Genomic DNA, 19,645 nt, shown 5'->3' with positions numbered 1-19,645 from the left:
TTACTCACAGAAGGTAGGAATCCTTAATTTTAACCACAGAAATACTGGAAAAATCTTACAATGCAATATTCTTAGTGCACAAAAATAATAGCCTTTAAGAATCAAAATAAATCAAAACATTAGCAAGGCACGATACCAGGAATAATATTGTCAGGAACAGTTCATTTCAGAGATTAACCAAAGAGAACACAGAGTTGAATGTCTTGAAGAAAACAATTATTCAAAGAAGATTTGATTTTAGAGTCATCCACTCAAATGCAAGTGAAGCAAAAGACAGGAAGTAGCACAGATCACGGTGGCTCAGTGGTTAGCACTGCTCCCTCACAGTGCCAGGGACCTGGGTTCAATTCCCGCCTTGGGCAACTGTCTGTGTGGAGTTTGCACATTCTGTCTGTGTGGGTTTCCTCCCACGATCCAAAGATGTGCAGGTTAGGTGAATTGGCTATGCTGAATTTCCTGTAGTGTTAGGTGTAGGGGAATGGGTCTGGGTGGGTTGCTCTTCAGAGGGTCAGTTTGGACTTGTTGGGTCGAAGGGCCTGCTTCCACACAATAGGTAATCTAATCACTCCTGAAAGGAGAAAATGGAACTTCTCAGAGGAGTGCCATAGAATTTATTCAGTTTTTGTGATGCAGAGTAAAGAGTTACATGAGAAACCAGTACAGTGAGTAGGAGAAACCAACAGTCATTGTCAGAATTGTGGAGCAAGGAATCCTCACAGACACAAGTGGTACCTACCTATTAAAAAATAATGCTTTATCTGGAAAGCATTAGATTGCTTTCAGAAAATTTGCTAAAATAAGACACAGTCACAATGCAGGTAAATATCAAAAGGATATTCACACAAAGACATTAATAAGATTGAACAGGGTACAACAAAAGAAAAAAAAAAACAAAAGTATTCCCAACAGAATTAAATGTTTCAAATCTAGACTTCTAGTAAGAAGATATTTGCATCAATTGACATCTCGCCAATTTTCAGCTTGATACAGGCACAAGTGTCGCTGTATGACCAGATAATGTGCCAGGCTTGAAGAACTGGTTGAGAAGGTATAACACTTAGGATTAAAGCTATGCTACAGGCAACTTTTCAAACACAAGGGTTATCACATAGTAGAGAACACATACGTACAGGTCATTCTGCTATAACATGACAGTTGTGTTGTTCCTCTGTGACCTTGCACTATGGAAAACTACTATAGAAAATTGCACGATGGAAAACTGCTAAAGAAAATCGTGCTGTAGAAGATCACTAATAGACAATTGCTATAACCATTCAGTAGAAAGTTTGCGCTATCCAAACGACGTCTACAACTTGTCAATCACATTATAGCCCATTCGTGCTGATGAAAGGCGCATTATAGTAAAATACCTGTACTACATAATCAACAAATCTCACACTTGAATATGAATGTGTGTCTTGACCTCAATCTTCTTCAAATGATGAAAGTGAGGACTGCAGGTCCTGGAGAGTCAGAATCAATGACATTCCTGATGAAGGGCTTATGCCTGAAACTTTGACTCTCCTGCTCTTCAGAAGCTGTTGTGCTTTTCCAGCACCACACTTTTTGACTCTTCTTAAAATGGTGGTCAAACTAGTTAATATCAAGAAACAACAGGTCCAAAAATGGTCAAATATACAACAGTAGCTCACAGAACATTTTATCTACTCAATGGTCTAAAGCTGGTCAAAAGGCATCCTGCTAAGAATTTCATAGGACTGTCTCGACTCAAAACAGAAACCCAAACAGAAGACAAGATTCATTGAGAATATTTGTACTTGGTATAAGAAATTTGTTTTACGCTATCAATAAGACTCAGTGGCCACTGAGCTACACTTGGCTTCACCAAATACAACAGGAGCAGAAGAGCAAGTAAGAATGAATCACTATTCATCAGTATTCAATGGAAGGATGACAGGAAGAAACGTCCAATTGATTGGCAATCACACATGCTAAGCACAGCATTTAACAATTACTGGTATATTCTGGAAGACTTTCGACTCCAGCTTCATCTCAGGGAGATGCTCTGGAGAGGTTACACTGGGGATGTAGGAATTTCTAAGTGTAGGGCTGGAGCTCAGTCAGTGGTGTGATACCTTGAGATTTCAAGGTCGCTGAAGATTTGATAACTCAGCGCGAAATCTGTGACTAAAGTGGATCGGCAGAAACATTTTTCACTGCTGTCATCGCTTCAGATTAGGAATTCTGATACACATCAGATGTTCAGACCATTATATATTTAACTTCGCCCAGCTTTGACACTAATCTTTTGAGTTAGTTTCAAGCATTTTCTCACTTTATTTCAGATTTCCAGAATGTATTATGTGGTATCCTGCATTTCAATTTCAATTTATGTTATTCAGTTACCATAATCAAGGGCATTGATCGTAAATAATCATTGTGCCTTTCTCTATACGAACTTTTAGCACAGGTTTAATGAATAGATGAGGATATGTACTCATGATGGGACTCACTGACTGACTATTTTAATCCATTGGAATAGCTTTTAATAGATTTTAATTAAATTTAGATCTCTGCTGTTGAATAATTTCATATCTTTTATTGTCTAATTTATTTATATGCAAGTTTAAATGAAGAAGCAACGTACCCAAAATGAATTTCCACGTGGACAATAAAATGAAATTGAATTGAATTGGAATCTATATTGTTTGATTTGTGTAGGCTATGCAATTCTTTTTAAAACTACCATCAGCCTTTCACTGAAGTTTTTAGCCTGGCGTGTACAATTGAGAATAAGGGTGCTTTTTTTTTATTTGCTTTGTATGTTCACAGTTTCACCTTGACTGAGTTGTAAGATAATCATACTACTGTACAAAATTTACAAGAAAAATAATCTGTTTCACTTGAATATGGTGCTGTCATATATACCATTTATTTATCCTTCTGTCATGCAGACTCCTGGGAGTGTCAAGAACAAGACTGGGGCTAATTTAGGAAAATCTCTGAAAACTTCCTCTCACACAGCTTACAGTGGTTAGCACTGCAGCCTCACAGCATCAAGGACCTGGATTTGATTCTAACTTTGGGTGGCTGCCTGTGTGGAGTTTGCATGTCCTTTCCATGTCTCTGTGGGTTTCCTCTGGGTGCTCCTGTTTCCTCCCACAGTCCAAAGATGTGCAGGTCAGGTGGATTGGCCATGCTAAATTGCCCATAGTGTCCAAGGATATGTGGGTTATGTGGATTAACCATGGGAGATGCAGGGCTATGGGAATAAGGTGGAGCAGTGGGTTTGGATGGGATGCCCTTTGGAGGGTTGTTGCAGACTTGATGGGCCTCTATCTGCACTGTAGGGATTCTATGATTCAACAATTCACACCACCACATCCCCAACCTGCAGAATGCAAACACTACCCACCACACTCCCCACCTCAGTCTGCACACCCCCACGCCCACATACAGAAGCAAGCAAATAACATCAAAACCTTGCATATACCATTTGGTCCAACAGCACGATGCCAGTGTTAACAGTCCATACCCCAAGCCTTCTGTCATCCTACAATATTACGTTCCACAATGTAACAACTCACATTTACTAGATTGAAGTTCATTTGACAATCACATGTCCATTCTTAAAATGTATTATATCGAAATATTCCCCTGCATTAGGTACTTCATGCCCCTAATTTGCTGTCATCTGCAAACTTTGAAATTGTACTTTTGAATCTAGTGTCAAAATCATTCATGTAACAAATAAACAACAGTAATTTAGGCAGCGATTTATGTGGAACACTACTACCATAATACTATAAAATTATGGGGCGGCTCAGTGGTTTTCACTGCTGCCTCACAGCACCAGGGTCCCAGGTTCAATTCCAGCCTCGGGCAACTGTCTGTGTGGAGTTTGCACATTCTCCCCGTGTCTGTGTGGGTTTCCTCCCACAGTCCAAAGATGTATGGGTCAGGTGAAATAGCCATGCTAAATTGCCCATAGTGTTAGGTGTGTTAGTCAGAGGGAAATGGGTCTGGATTGGGTTACTCTTCGGAGGGTCGGTGTGGACTGGTTGGGCCGAAGGGCCTGTTTCCACACTGTAGGGAATCTAATCTACCAACCTTTAAAGAGTCTGAGTAATTACTTTTAACTCCAAAACTGTTTTCCGTTTGCTACTTTGCAGAATCTTATTAAAAATCTTTTTGAAATACATTACATCTACTAAATTATACTTATCTACATTTTTCTGTTCATTCTTTGCAAAATTCAATAAGATTGGTGATTTCCCTTTTAAAATACACACTATTATATAGTTTAGATATTTTATATATCATATCTATGCAGCGCTGGTACTGGTTTCTATGTGAGTAACAGGCTTTATTCACATTTTATTTTATTCACAGTGCTAATACATCTAGCTTTCAGCACTTCCTAAAGGTTTGTTTATTTTTAATTTCAGTCCACATAAAGTCTTAACCAATCAAGCACAATGAGTCATCAATATTAAACAGACTCAAATAATCAAACAGTAATAATCGATCACCACTTATTTTATAAAGAAAGAAAATAAAACATTTCTTAGGGTTTAGCTTGTCAATTTTCTTGAATTAGATTTTGAAATATGAAGGGCTGCAATTACTTTGAGTTCTACAAATTTGGGTTGTGGTTCTGTATCGTTAACTTGATAAGGCAGATGAACATGTTACCATCACTCAGCAGAAAAGTAAATGTATCCAAATAAACACTGATATCAAAATATCTTGTGTTCCACTTATTTATGATATCTGCTGTATAAGACAGTTGCACCTGAAAAAGATAACTGACATTGAAAGATAATCTCCACCCTTCAGGAGAAAAAAGGATTGTTCCTGGGAGCTAGTGTCCTAGCTGACTCCAAGTTACAGTTTTTCATATTAATAGCATGTAACCACACTTAGGGAAATAATCCTATAAACTGAAATTGAAATTGAGCCTATCCTGTGCTTGGGGCATCAAGTTGGCTTCCTTCCCTATATGGTATCAGTAGTCTAGACTAATGCCAGCAAGAAGGATTAGGGTTGACAAATCTAACCATGTTATCACAGATTCTATCCAACCTCATAATATCATCCACCAGAAAAGCATTGGCACTGAGCAACCACTTGATCTGCATTGAACCAGATGGTAACATTGCAAATTTTTTGGTTGTGATTTGGCCATTTGATGTGACCTCAATCTCTACCTTCCAATCATGAACTCATTTTGCCTGTTCGCTAGTCAAAGTATATGTTTTGATTTTTTTTCTGCTTTTGCTCCGATAATCGTATTTAATGCTGGTGACAACTTAGGAATGGTCTATGACATGCAAGCATTATGAACTATCATGTTTAGTGGGTGACTTTTTGATTTGAACAGGGAGAGAGAAAGTGAAGTAGGTAATTAATGAATTGTTCAAATATGTCCCTTCCAACAAATGAGCACTCCAACAGTCCTTTATCAGCCTGGGAATTGTTTGATATCACCATTCGATTCCAGATTGAATGGTAGTGTCAGATAGTGGGAATTCCTCACCTTGCTAGAAACCCCATGAACTAACCAGAAACAAACTTTGGTCTGTTTTCTGTAGTGATAGTTTCTAGTAAACAATTACAATTTTGTAACTTGGCTGAAATGTCAAAGACTCAAAGTGGTACTATTGCTGTCTGCAATAGCTGTAGAGCTAGGCATGTGAGCTCCTCAATTGTGCAAAAGTACAAAGTATTCAACATAAAAGTTATGTGAAAATCGTCTGTAGCTTCAACCAGGTCGAGGACTAAGCCCTGCCATAGCTCACAATACATTTGGTGACTGGTGCAGACACTGAAATTTCTACCGTAGAGATACATGTGCCAAGCATCAATCGTGTTAATGTGTACTCTGGAGGCAACTTCAAGTTTGAATCCAAGCCTATTGAAAAAGTATGTTCCCATTAGCTATACTGAATGTGAAGCCAGCTGTCTAGTGTCAAATATGTATTGTCTACTAGAACTACAATCATTTTGAAACTATAAATATTTGAGTCATTATAAACTTGAAGGGAGTCTACCACAGAAGTGAAAGTCATGAAAAATGCCAATGGGTAGAGTGTCCCTCAAAAGTGTGGATTACTTAGTCAAGCTTAATACTTTGGCTAATGTATCAACTTTTATGTCGAAGCAAACTGCTGCAATGCTGTCATAAATTGTTTCATGGACTCACCGTTTCTCTGACAAAATCTCACTCTTCGGCCTGAAGTACTATTCTAGATCACTTACCACCCACTAAATATATTCATACCTTCTGTAAGCTGATTGAACATTGACTTGCTTTCTATTGCAATACTGCCTTCTTGCAATTGTTATTACATTCCAATTAACTATCACTGAATCCCGAAACCAACAATCCCACCCATGGCATGGGTGAAACCCCCAATGAAGAAATGCAAGCTGCAGGAATCAGTAGGTTTAAACTTTTCTCCATCCTTCTCATTGCTACTGTGTTGTATATTTTATGTCTCAAATCTGCATAGCAATTACATAACTTTCAAGCTGCGTAACAGGTTTCATTGACATATAGTGCTTTAGGTTGTCTTTTTACAGAACAGCTATGTTTACTTTGTCTTGGAGACCACACCCAAACAAAGTGAACATCAATAGTAAACATAAATATATAGTCAAAGGATTTAACATCTCTAAGCTTGATTAATTTCTCAATTATCTTTGCCCTTTTCAATTTATATTTTTATTAATTCCATTTTTATAATGTTATGCCCTGTGTCTTTGTCTTTCTGATAAATATCGAGGCAAAGTAATTAACGTTTCTGCTATTATGCAATTATTACCTATAAATATATTTCTGTGTAACCCTTACATTATCTTGATTTGTCTCCTTTTTTTATGTTTCTGACAGATACTTTATTGATTCTTTGTGTATTCCATGTTAGCAACATTCCTTTGGTTTTTCAGTATTAAATGCCCCAAGGCTCTTCACAGGAGTGTAATCAGGTGATAAAATTGACTCCAAGGAGGCATTAGGACGAGCAACCAAATCTCAATCAAATTGTAGGCTTTGAGTAATGTCTTACAGGAGGAGAAATGGAAAGACAGAGAGGTTTAGAAGTGGAATTCAAGAGATTTGTGCCTTGAAAGCCAAATACACAGTCACCTAACAGGGAAGGTTGGTGCAAAAGAAGTCAAAAGGCTAGAATTTGAAGAATGCAGAGTCATCAGAGGAATGGTGGGCTGAAGCAAGTTACAGATGATGGGAAGGATATGCCCAAATAGGGATTTGAAATCAAGGATGAAAGCTTTCGGTCTGCGACATTTCAGTAAGATCATGACCTTTCTTAATCACAGCTCACCTGTTAAGTACCCTCTATAACTGCAAATGCCTTGTCCTCTTATGTACTAAACAACTTCAGGGAATATTTAGCTACATCACGCCTTAGTATCTGTTCAAATGGCACAAATTTCTATGAAATAAATATTTCTTAGCATAGAACCAAATAATTACCAATATATTTTACACACAAGTTCCCTCGTCTTTCCATCTCTTTCCATAAAAATGAGATTTTAACATTAGGCTGCCAATCATTTGTTAATGTGGTGCTGAAAAAGCACAGCAGGTCAGGCAGCATCTGAGGAGCAGGAGAATCGATGTTTCAGGCAAGAGCCTTTCATCAGGACTAATTCTCTTGCTCCTCGGATGCTGCCTGACCTGCTGTGCTTTTCCAGTACCACCCTCCCGACTCTGATCTGCAGTCCTCACTTTCTCCGCATAATTTGTTAATGACAACCAGCCAATGGAATTGTAGCACAATTCTAACTGCATTGACAAAAATATTTAGTTAACTGTCCTTACGATATATTAATGCTGTATTTGTGACTAAATTTGTTATTTTTACTTTAAACACATAGCCAGTTGAGGAAAGGAAATCATTAGCAGTCTGCTTTAAAGAAGCATATCAGCACTTTAAGCACTTGCAACCACTGAGAAAAGGAAGGCCTTGATTATGCAGGGTGTTCATTAAAAGATGTAAGTATTTGAGGCTTGAGCTATTCTGTTCTTTTTATTCCAACAAAAATAGCAAAGCCTCCTGATATGCCAGCGCATGATCAAAAAAACATTCCTGACATTTACAACCTCCTAACTATTTGTTGTAATTATCCTTAAGCTTGGTCCTTGGTAGATACCAGCTGAGCTGGAAACATTGCACACTGTAAATCTAAGGCACATTCATCCTGTTTTCTACTTTTCTTTAAGAAAAGAAAGAATCACAGGTAGACTCAAAAACAGTCATCATAATGATTGTTAAGCATCTATATTTTAAATATTAATATGGCACTTCTTATTTTTCATGTACATTTGACGGACACGAATTTAATGATTACTTGGTCAATAAAAGTTCATTAACACCACATTCAGATTCTCTTCTGGTTTAACTTTAATTCATCTTCATTTATCCTATGGATTCAAAAAAATGACAGAATTATCGAATTGTTACAGTACAGAAGGAGGCCATTCAGCCCACTACACCTACACCAGATTCTGCACCAAAAATGACCAATCAGCATTTGTATAATATTTACTTTTTAAATCCCAAACAATAAATATAACATTTTACTGGGTCCTCAAGGCAGACGCCATGAGAAATTATAATATTTCTATAGATGTTAGATGAAAATGTTATCTCTTAAATCAGGAAGTAGTGTGAAACATATCCTGTTGAAGGTCTTATGCCTGAAACGTGGATTCTCCTGCTCCTCGGATGCTGCCTGACCTGCTGTGCTCTTCCAGCACCACACTCTTCGACTCCGAGACATGTCATGTCAGGGGTGTCTCCAAGCAGTAGAAAAGATAATGAAAACTGAATGTGGGGAGATGGAATGCAGGTCCAGAGAATTGTCCTAAATCAGAATTTGCTTTCAAAAGTGGCCCTGAACAAGCAAAGTAGCTTTTTTTTTACCTGAGAGTTGAAATTGTCATTTCTAGCAGTTTAGTGATTTTGAAATTGGCATAGCGTATATGATGTCAATTTGCAAATAAAGCATGATTAACTTGTCTCACTCAGTATATTTGGACATTTTGTGCACATAAATTAATTGTGGTTTTTTAAATGTGTTTTCTCTGTTATCCCTATCCCAGCATTTATTTTTGTAATGCAAGTATGCAAGTTGTTTAAAGCCATTGATGGAGTGCCAATAGTTGAGTATTAAATTTCATTGTGCAAACAAAAACAGTGGCTAAAGTCTACAACGTTGTGTGTTGGCACATTTTCATCACATTCTGAGGCACAAGCCATAATTTGCACCAAGCCAGGGAGTAAAATCCTGAATGGGACATTTGCAGAAAATTCAAAGGTCATCACTTATTATATATGTGTCTGTGTACCATATCTGTGGCAGCAAACCTGAATGGGAAGCATTCAATGCAGTCCTTAGATCCTGTAACATAATACAGCTGTCAAGAATTCTAGCTGATAATGAACAATGATTGTTATAAAAGGACTATTTGGAAGATTTTAATGTCCCATCTCAGTGATTAAAGTAACTTATTAGCTGCATCATATAAGTATTGAAATCTCACACTTACAACTTAAAATTTTGACAACAGGAAAATCAGTTAATATATACTGAAGATGAGGCAAACATTAGATTAGATTACTCACAGTGTGGAACAGGTCCTTTGGCCCAACAAGTCCACACCGACCCGCCATCCACCCAGACTCATTCCCCTACACCTAACACTACGGGCAATTTAGCTTGGCCAATTCACCTAACCTGCATATTTTTGGACTGTAGGAGGAAACCGGAAGAAACCCATGCAGACACGGGAATAATGTGCAAATTCCACACAGTCAGTCGCCTGAGGTGAGAATTGAACCCAGGTCTCTGGTGCTGTGAGGCAGCAGTGCTAACCACTGTGCCACCATGCTGCCCATGATATTGGTGATTTTAAAAGTAAAATAATTAATTTGAATGAAATCTGATGGCCCACCTGATATTGACCCATCTACCAGAAATTCAGCCATATCAAACCTGTATTATCCTCCTGACCAACATCTGGGGGCTAGTGCCACAATTAGGAGACCTGTCTCGGTGGCTAGTCAAGGTAGACAAGCAGGAGGCTGGGAGAACACAGCAAGCCAGGCAGCATCAGGAGGGAGATGAAGTGTTGTTCCTCCAATTTACAGTCGGATTCATTATGGCTATGGAGGAGGCCAATGATGGCCATGTCGGAAAGGGACTGGGAAGGGGAATTAAAATGGGTGGAGACTGGGAGGTCCAGTTGGCCCCTGCAGTCCTGGCTGAGATGCTTGGCGAAACGTTCCCTTAGTTTATGTTTGGTCTCACTGATGTAGAGAAGACCACATCAGGGCCACCTGGTGCAGTAAACTAGGTTGGAGGAGAGGCAGGTGAACCTCTGTCTCACCTGGAAGGACGGTTTGAGGCCCTGGATGGAGGTGAGTAGGGTGGTGGAGCAGCAGGTTTTGCATCATTTTTGGTTGCATAGGAAGGCACCTGAGGGTTGGGGGTGGTGGGGAGAGTGGAACAAACCAAGGCTTGGCGAAAGGAACAATCTTTGCAGAAGGCAGAGAAAGGTGGGGAGGGAAAGATGTGCTTGGTGGCGGGGTCTAGTTGCAGTTGGCGGAAGAGTTTAAGGATGATGCATTGGATGCGGAGACTGGTTGGGTGGTAGGTGAGGACAAGGGGGACCCTGTCTTTATTGCATTTAGGGGAGAGCAAGGAATGGAGGGTTGTCTGGATGATAGAGGGGAGAAAAGCACGTTGTTTGAAATAGTTGGGCATCTGGGATGCTTGGGAATGGAATGTCTCGTCTTCCGAGCAGATGCAGTGGAGGCGGAGGAATTGGGAGAACAGGATGGAGTTCTTTCAGGATATTGGGTGGGAAAGGTTGTGGCTGTCTGTGGGTTTGTAGTAATCATCTGTCTGGAGACTGTCGCCCGGAGATGGAAATGGAGAGATCAAGAAAGGGGAGGAAGATGTCTGAGATGGACCAAGTGAGTTTGAGGGTGGGGTGGAAGTTGTGGGTCAAGTCAATTAACCGCTCCAGTTCAATCTGGATGCCAGACACTGCGCCGATGCAGTCATTGGTGGTAAAGTTAGGGCACAGTCCTTGTGTAGGTGCTGAAGAGAGACTGTTCAATATGGTCGACAAAGAGACAGGTATAGCTGGGACTCATCTGAGTGCCCATGGTCACCCCCTGGATTTGGAGGAAATGGGAGGAGTTAAAGGAGAAGTTATTAAGGGTGAGGATGAGTTTGGCGAGGAGGGTATTGGGGGAGGTGTCTATTGAAGAGGAAAAAGATGAGGGTCTGAAGGCCATCATGGCACTTCCCACCTGTATCTGTGACACCAACCATGCCCTCTATCTCTTCAGTCTCATTCCTCAGAGGCTCATCAAGCAATAGCCTGACAATCGTGCCTACGGAATCATACCTTACAGGCAATGTCTCAGACATCACCATCACTGTCCCTAGATATGTCATGTCTAACCAACAGGACAGACCCAGCAGAGGTGGCAGCATAGCAGTATACAGTCAGGAGGGAAACAATCTGAGAACCCTTGATGTTGGCTTCATAGCTCATGAAGTCTCATGGTATCAGATCAAACATGGCCAAGGAAACCTTCTGCAGATTATCATTTACCATTCTCCTTTAGCTTAGCTGCAGCATCGTTGACCAAACTGATTGTGTCTTATAGGACATAGCTGCAATACTGGGTCTTCAGCAGGTGATGATGAAGGAAAAAAGACTTGACCTAATACTCACCAATCTGCCTGCTACGTTTGTATTAGTCCCTGATGGTATTGGTAAGAGTGACCACCATACAGATTTTGTGGAGACCATGTCCCACCTTGATACCAAAGATACCATCCATTGGGTTATGTGGCACTACAACCATGATTAGTGGGATGGATTGTGAAAAGGAGAGATGCAATGAGAGCTGGGTGTCCTCTTTCACTAGATATTGAAGGCAAACATGCAGGTGCAGCAGGCAGTGTAGAGGCAAATGGTATGTTGGCCATTGTAGCAAGCTGATTTTAGTAAGAGAGCAGAGATATTTTGCTGCAATTATACAGGGACTTGGTGAGACCACATCTTCAGAATTGTGTGCAGTTTTGGCCTTCTCATCTGAGGAAGGATGTTCTGGCTATGGATACTGTGCAACAAAGATATACTGCACTGATTCCTGGGATAGCAAGACTGACATATGAAGAGATATTGGATCAATTAGGACTATATTTGCCAGAGTTCAGAAGGATGAGGGGTGATCTCATAGAGCCCTTTAAAACTCTCACAGGAGAAGACAGGGTAAATGCCAAAAGGACATTGTTGATGATGAGGAAGTCCAGAGCCAAGAGTCATAGTCTAAGGATACAGGGTAAACCATTTAGGATTGAGATGAGGAGAAATTTCTTCACCCAGAGAATAGTGAGCATGGGGAATTCTCTGTCACAGAAAGCAGTTGAGGTCAAAAGATTGAGTGTTTTCAAGAATGAGTTAGATAGAGTTCTTATGGCTAATGGGATTGAGGGGTATGGACCAAAAGGGGGAACAGGATACTGAATAGGATGGTTGTCCATAATCATTTTAAATGGTGGAGCAGGCTTAATGATTGCATAATATTTAGCATCGCTTGCAATACCTTAGAAACTTAAGTAGGCCATATCCAAATGTAGTAAATCCAGGTTTCGGCTGACAAATGGCAAGTAATTCATGTCACACAAGTGCCAGGGTGATCCTTTTCAACAAAAGAGAATCTAACTATCACCCCTTGACATTACATGGCACTACTGTTGCTGAATATCCAACTATCAACATCCTTCTGTTTATCATTGATCAGACACTGAATTGTACTAGCCCTGACAGTATTCTGGCACCAGGTCTGAAGACCTGTTCTCCAGCTCTAGCTGGGTGGCCCTCACCAAGCTGCTCTAGTACCCTGGTATCTACCTGCCAATATGGATAATTGCTCTCGTATGTCCCAACCACAAAAAGCAGGAAAGATCTAAACTGTCCAATTATCACCTAATCAGTCTATTCTATATGAACAGGAAAATGTTGTTCAGTTTCTTGTCGTTACAAGAATGGGTTTGAGAAACATATCAATTGTGATTGAATAGTGGAAAAGATTTAATGGGCTGAATGGCCTAAATCTGCTCATATATTTTATGGGCTTATAGTTACAGATGATCCGGGTTCTGTGAGTCTCCTTGTTGTTCTAGGTTACATTTCCCCACAGCTCCAGGATCTCAGTGACCAGCTGCTAAGAGGGAATTCCAGAATTTGGCCCAGTTTAAGTGAAGGATCAGCGATATAGTCCCAAGATGTGTGGCTTGGAAGGGAACTTTCAGGAGGTGGTGGGATCCCAAGCACTTGCTTCCTTGTCCTTCTAGGTGATAAAGTTTGGAAGTTGCAGTCAAAGGAGCCTTGCCAAATTGGTAAGTTGCTTTTGTATTGCACTGCGTATTTTTAAATTTAATTCCACTGCATTTTTATTTCATTCAATTTTGCATTTTACTTTGGTAATTACATTCTTGATTTCTTATTTATCACATTCTCCACTTGCAATATTCTGGTGAAACATCGTTTGGTTTTGCAGAGATTGTTCGCCTTGGCAGAGTCATTGGAGAATGATCAGAAGAGTAGCATGCCAGCTGAAATGGAAGGAGTAAGGAAAGCTCTTGGGAGAAATTGTGGAAAATGTTTTAAGATCTGTTTATTTTTGTTATATAATAACATGACGGAAGCTGCATTTGATGCCTTTGCCTGCTTCTACAGATTACATTAGCTGCAAGAACATTTGAACACTAATGATTACTTGTACAAATTTAACAAGCTGTGGTGCCATTGGAGCAGTAGCATGCTGTTAATTGAGCGATTTGTCTGCTTTGACTCATTCCAAATTATACACCATTTGATTTCAAATGATGCACTGACCATTTTGGAGTGCCATTGAATGCTAAATTAATGTCAAAATTTTCTGGCAGTGATTATGTACTGACAGGCATATGATAACAAGTAGACAATCTGTTTCACTGGTGCAAAGCTCAACTTCTGGATGTGTCCTTAATCCCAACATTGGTCTGAATATCGGGTTAGCAACATTGGGATGTGGCTCCATTTTCCCAGTGGTGGCTACTTGGAAAGTTAGCATTTCCACTATCCAAGAACTTCTGAATGATGTGAAATGGAAGATTCAATCAATGAGCCTGTGGTGAGATCCCGTTAGAAGCTCCAACGGCACAAGTGAGTCCTGCTGAGACAGACAGAAGACTGAGTGGACCCTCAAAAATGAATGGATTGTAAAAAGTCAAAATTCCCTCATAGCCATTTCTATCAGGCCATCACTGGCAAGAAGGTGGGATGGGGTAGGGTGGGGTCGGGTGGTGTGTGGTGGGGGTGTTGGTAGAAGTGGGCACTGTTCAGGCTGGCATCTCAGCATTGATGTGGCTCCAGGGTACCTACTTGCTGGGAAGCAGCATATCTTCCCCTAATTGGCTATCCAGTCCTGGTCAAATAGAATCTGACATGTTTGCTCAGAGAGGATAATATGTCTGGTAGCCAAACCAATGCACTTAGTCAATGTTGCTCCTAGTCTAATCTCTGTTGAAAATTTGAAATGGAAGGTGTGAGATAGGTGGCAAGACACCAGCTAGAACTCCTCTGGTCTTCAAATAGCGATGGGAGGAATCAAGGACTGATTCGGGATAGTCAACATGGCTTTGTGCATGGGAAATCATATCTCACAAAGTTGATTGAGTTTTTGAGGAAGTAACAAAGGGGATTGATGAGGGCAGAGGGCAGATGTGATCTATATGGACTTCAGTAAGGCGTTCAACAAGGTTCCCCATGGGAGACTGATTAGCAAGGTTAGATCTCACGGAATACAGGGAGAATCAGCCATTTGGATACAGAACTGGCTCAAAGGTAGAAGACAGAGGGTGGTGGTGGAGGGTTGGTTTTCAGACTGGAGGCCTGTGACCAGTGGAGTGCCACAAGGATCGATATTGGGCCCTCTACTTTTTGTCATTTACATAAATGATTTGGATGCGAGAATAAGAGGTATAGTTAGTAAGTTTGCAGATGACACCAAAATTGGAAGTGTCGTGGCCAGTGAAGAGGATAACCTCAGATTACAACAGGATCTTGATCAGATGGGCCAGTGGGCTGAGAAGTGGCAGATGGAGTTTAATTCAGATAAATGTGAGGTGCTGCATTTTGGGAAAGCAAATCTTAGCAGGACTTATACACTTAATGGTCAGGTCCTCGGGAGTGTTGCTGAACAAAGAGACCTTGGAGTGCAGATTCATAGCTCCTTGAAAGTGGAGTTGCAGGTAGATAGGATAGTGAAGAAGGTGTTTGGTATGCTTTCCTTTATTGGTCAGAGTATTGAGTACAGGAGTTGGGAGGTCATGTTGCAGCTGTACAGGATATTGGTTAGGCCACTTTTGGAATATTGCGTGTAATTCTGGTCTCCTTCCTATTGGAAAGATGTTATGAAACTTGAAAGGTTTCAGAAAAGATTTACAAGGATGTTGCCAGGGATGGAGGATTTGAGTTATAGGGAGAGGCTGAACAGGCTGGAGCTGTTTTCCCTGGAGCGTCGGAGGCTGAGGGGTGACCTTATAGAGGTTTACAAAATTATGAAGGGCATGGATAGGGTAAATAGGCAAAGTCTTTTCCCTGGGGTCAGGGAGTCCAGAACTAGAGGGCATAGGTTTAGGATGAGAGGGAAAAGAAATAAAAGAGACCTTCAGGGCAACTATTTCACACAGAGGGTGGTACGTGTATGGAATGTGCTGCCAGAGGAAGTGGTGGAGACTTGTACAATTGCAACATTTAAGAGGCATTTGGATGGGTGTATGAATAGGAAGGGTTTGGAGGGATATGGGCCGGGTGCTGGCAGGTGGGACTAGATTGGGTTGGGATATCTGGTCAGCATGGACGGGTTGGACCGAAGGGTCTGTCTCCATGCTGTACATCACTATGACTCTATGACTCTATTTTGCACCTTCCCAACAAGGCATGTAAGGCTCCACTTTAATGTTTTACCTGAAAGACAGCTCCTTTAACACTGCGAGATTTCCTCAATACTGCACTACAGTGACTGGCTGGATATTTTATTTGAATGATTCTGCAGTAGGTTATTCTTTTAAAATACATTCATGGGTTGAGGGTTTCTTTGGCAAAGCCAAAATGTATTCCCCCTTTCCTAAGTGGCCTTGTGAACAAGGTATTAAGCTGCCTTCTAGAATGGCTGCAGTATATATGATACCCATAGTGCCGTTGAGAAGGAAGTTCCAGGATTTGACACAATAACTGTGAAGGAACAGCAATACAGTTCCAAGTTAGAATGGTGCATGCCGTTGACGAGAACTTGCACTTGTACCTTCTGACTCAGAGGTGAAAGACTGCCAACCATGAGTTGCACAATAGAAAGAATGACTGAAGGCAATGAGCAAATACTCCTGAATAATTTCATTTTCATTTCGGCAAAGACTGGGCTTACATAATACTTCAGTACAGATAACAGTTAATGCAATTTGTAGATAGGTTTTGATTATCTCCATTAAAACTGAAATGAGGCTGTGAGTGTCATAGAAAGGAGCTGAAAGCTGTAACATGTGGCAGTCTATAAAGACGACAGAAAATACACAAAAAAACCTTGCACTTATATAGTGTCTTTCAAGTGGCAACATTTCAACAGTGTCCACCAGCATTCAAAAAGGGAAGGACGTACAACTAAGATATAAAATTATGTTCGTTCTCCTGGGCTCTGTTGCTGATTAGGTCTGCTGGTTACTTCCAACATTTATTTTTTGTTTTCAATTCAGATTTCCAGCACATAATCAGATTTTCTTTTGGTAGGGAATACGTTTGCCTGAATGTATTGGTGAATTCCAGCAAGAATTATATATCGCAGGGACTGGTAACAAGAAACATTTAAAATCTTTTTAAAATCTAGAAACAAAAAGAAAAATAACCACGGGTATAAGGCAAATAAATTGAATGGAAGCAATGCACTGAAGTGTGGGAAAGAGGGAAAATGGAGCAGGAATATTACCCCATGGCTGCTCTTTTACACCGCCTAGTGGCCAATTCAAACTGAGGGTCACATACCAACAATGTCATGCAAATTTGATGGAGAAACCAGGAAAAAACAATAACAAAAACAAAGGCCATTTTTCTTAGTGAAAAAGAATAGCTAGAAAAAATATAGCAGAACCTATTAATAAATACTTCAAAGAAGTAGAACAATTGACAACCACACAAAAGCCTAACAAAAGGTTGATGCTAGATCAGATTTACATTTCTTAACTTTTCAGCTTACATTGTAGCTGAAATCCAATTAGTCTTCTTATGTATTTTGGGCCCGTAGAAAATGAGCACTGTTAGTAAATGAGATTACCAGTATTAAAATGGTCAGGTTAAATTGTAAAGGTAGGAAGGCAATGGATGCGAGTACATTGTACAAACCTGTATCAAATTCATTCATTTTATTCTGTGCACATACATACAGATGCACATCTGTTCTGTTATAGAGCATTTTATTAAAACCATTACTAGTCCTTTGTGGATCAAACTCGCCAAATCACCTCAGTTTACATTATTCATAACAGCCTTCTATTGTTCATCATAAACAGCATCAATTAATTCAAAAGTAAAATTCCTTAATCAGAAAATAAGCAGATCCGTAATTAAAAGCAGACCAATAGAATCAATGGATTTTATTTCCAATGATAGTAACTGACAAAAGTTGGTTTTAAGCAGGGAAATATGATGATCTATTGCTGTCTCTGATCATGTTCTGAATTTTCTGCTCAAAATGTATTCACAGTAGGAGAATGTCCTATCTTTATTTTAAGAATTAGAAGGCATAGGTTTAAGGTGAGAGGGGAAAGATTTAAAAGGGATCTAAGGGACAACTTTTCACACAGAGGTTGGTGCATCTATGGAATGAGCTGGCAGAGGAAATGGTGGAGGCAGGCACAATTACAACATTTAGAAGTCATCTGAATGGGTATATGAACAGAACAGGTTTAGTGGAATATGGACCAAATGCTGGCAAACAGGATTAGATTAATTTAGGATAGCTGATCGGCATGGACGAGTTGGACCAAAGGGTCTGTTTCCGTGTTGTACATCTCTATGACGCCAAGTAATAATGACAAATTAAGAATGGCAATTCATTTCAAATGTTTCAATTTCAGGATAGTTCAGCTGTTGGCAAGAGGAAGATTCATTGGCCACACCTCAAGTCATATAGATATTGTGATAAGGATTGGCCAGATTATGACTAAAACAAATTATCTAGTAATTATCACATTCCCTTTTGTGAGACCTTTGCTCTGACAATCTGTTGCTGCATTTTCCTGCAACAATGATGACAATGAGTACTTCATTGACTCGAATGTACTTTGGGGTATCCTGAAGTCAGTATGTTTGAAAGTCTTTCTTTCTCTTTATCAATAGCAGATATTGACAACATTTTCTTTTATATTTTATCCTAAATCTGGCTCACTATACAGCTGTTACATTCTCTATTTTTTTCAGAAAGCTCATTTTGCTCTGAAAGGTTCATGTCTTTGCCACATGTTGGTGGCCATCTAGATTCTAGAATTCACCCTTAAATATTTTTTGTATCTATCTGAAGGGACAGACACGGCCCAATTTTAACAGTTCATTGAAAGAGCCATCCCCGACAATGGAGTACACTGTCAGCACTGCACTGCAAGTATCTGCTTGCTTTCTGAGCTGGAGTATCTGGAATGGGGCCCAATCTGACATTTTGGTTTAATATCAACCAAACCATTATAGAATTTAATTGTACCAAATAAGTACTGATCACAAACTGGAGGTAAATCAAGAATAAATTGCATTAACTTAAAGTCTCATTAAGTTTATTTATAGTTGAATGAAATTTTATTGACACACTGTGTAGTTGTATAAGCTGATGTGCTTTCCTGATGTTACTATTTACCTCACTGGTCATATAATTTTACAAATAAAATGAATGTGCCCTCAGTTATCCTTAACACTGTAGTGTGGAAAATGTTAGCATTTTTTTCTGCCCTGAAACCTCTTCACAATTGCAAAGTGGATGTAAGTGGCTTTTTGAACCAGAAAAGAGCATTTTGCAAAAATCATGTTGTGCCTACGTTTTTGGTGATCACTTTGGTAAGCATGTAAGAACTGGTACTGGAGCTTTCCAGCATCTGCAGTTATTGTTTTTACCATGTAAGAGCTGGTGTCAGGACCATGCTAATACTCTCAGAATTCCCATCGCAGAGGAGATTTGAGTGGAACTGGGTGTGGAGGGAGAGAGGTGGGATAGCTGTATGAGGGTGTTCACCCAGACATTGTTCACAGGATGAACTATATGACGTGGGGCTGTTCACAGCAAGTGTTAGGGGAATCAAGACACCAGTTCGGGATGATTTTATGGCATCTCCTGAACTTTCCCATTGGGAATTTGGCCCTGCCACATGAGGAGACCCCCAGCACATTGGAGGTGATAGTCTGGCAGTGAATACAAGGAATCCATTTTAGCCATAGTCTCAGGGCTGCAAAGGTGAAAACTATATCCAGTACCCCAGAATATTTCTCTTAAAGCTTTGTGGTCCAGCTTCAGGAGTCTGTGTTTTTGGAATACCCGATCTGCTTAAGAGG

The sequence above is a fragment of the Chiloscyllium punctatum genome, chromosome 4, assembly GCF_047496795.1.
Source record: "Chiloscyllium punctatum isolate Juve2018m chromosome 4, sChiPun1.3, whole genome shotgun sequence".
NCBI classification, from domain to species: domain Eukaryota; kingdom Metazoa; phylum Chordata; class Chondrichthyes; order Orectolobiformes; family Hemiscylliidae; genus Chiloscyllium; species Chiloscyllium punctatum.
The sequence above is the reverse complement of the archived record's forward strand: the minus strand, read 5'-3'. Positions refer to the sequence as shown.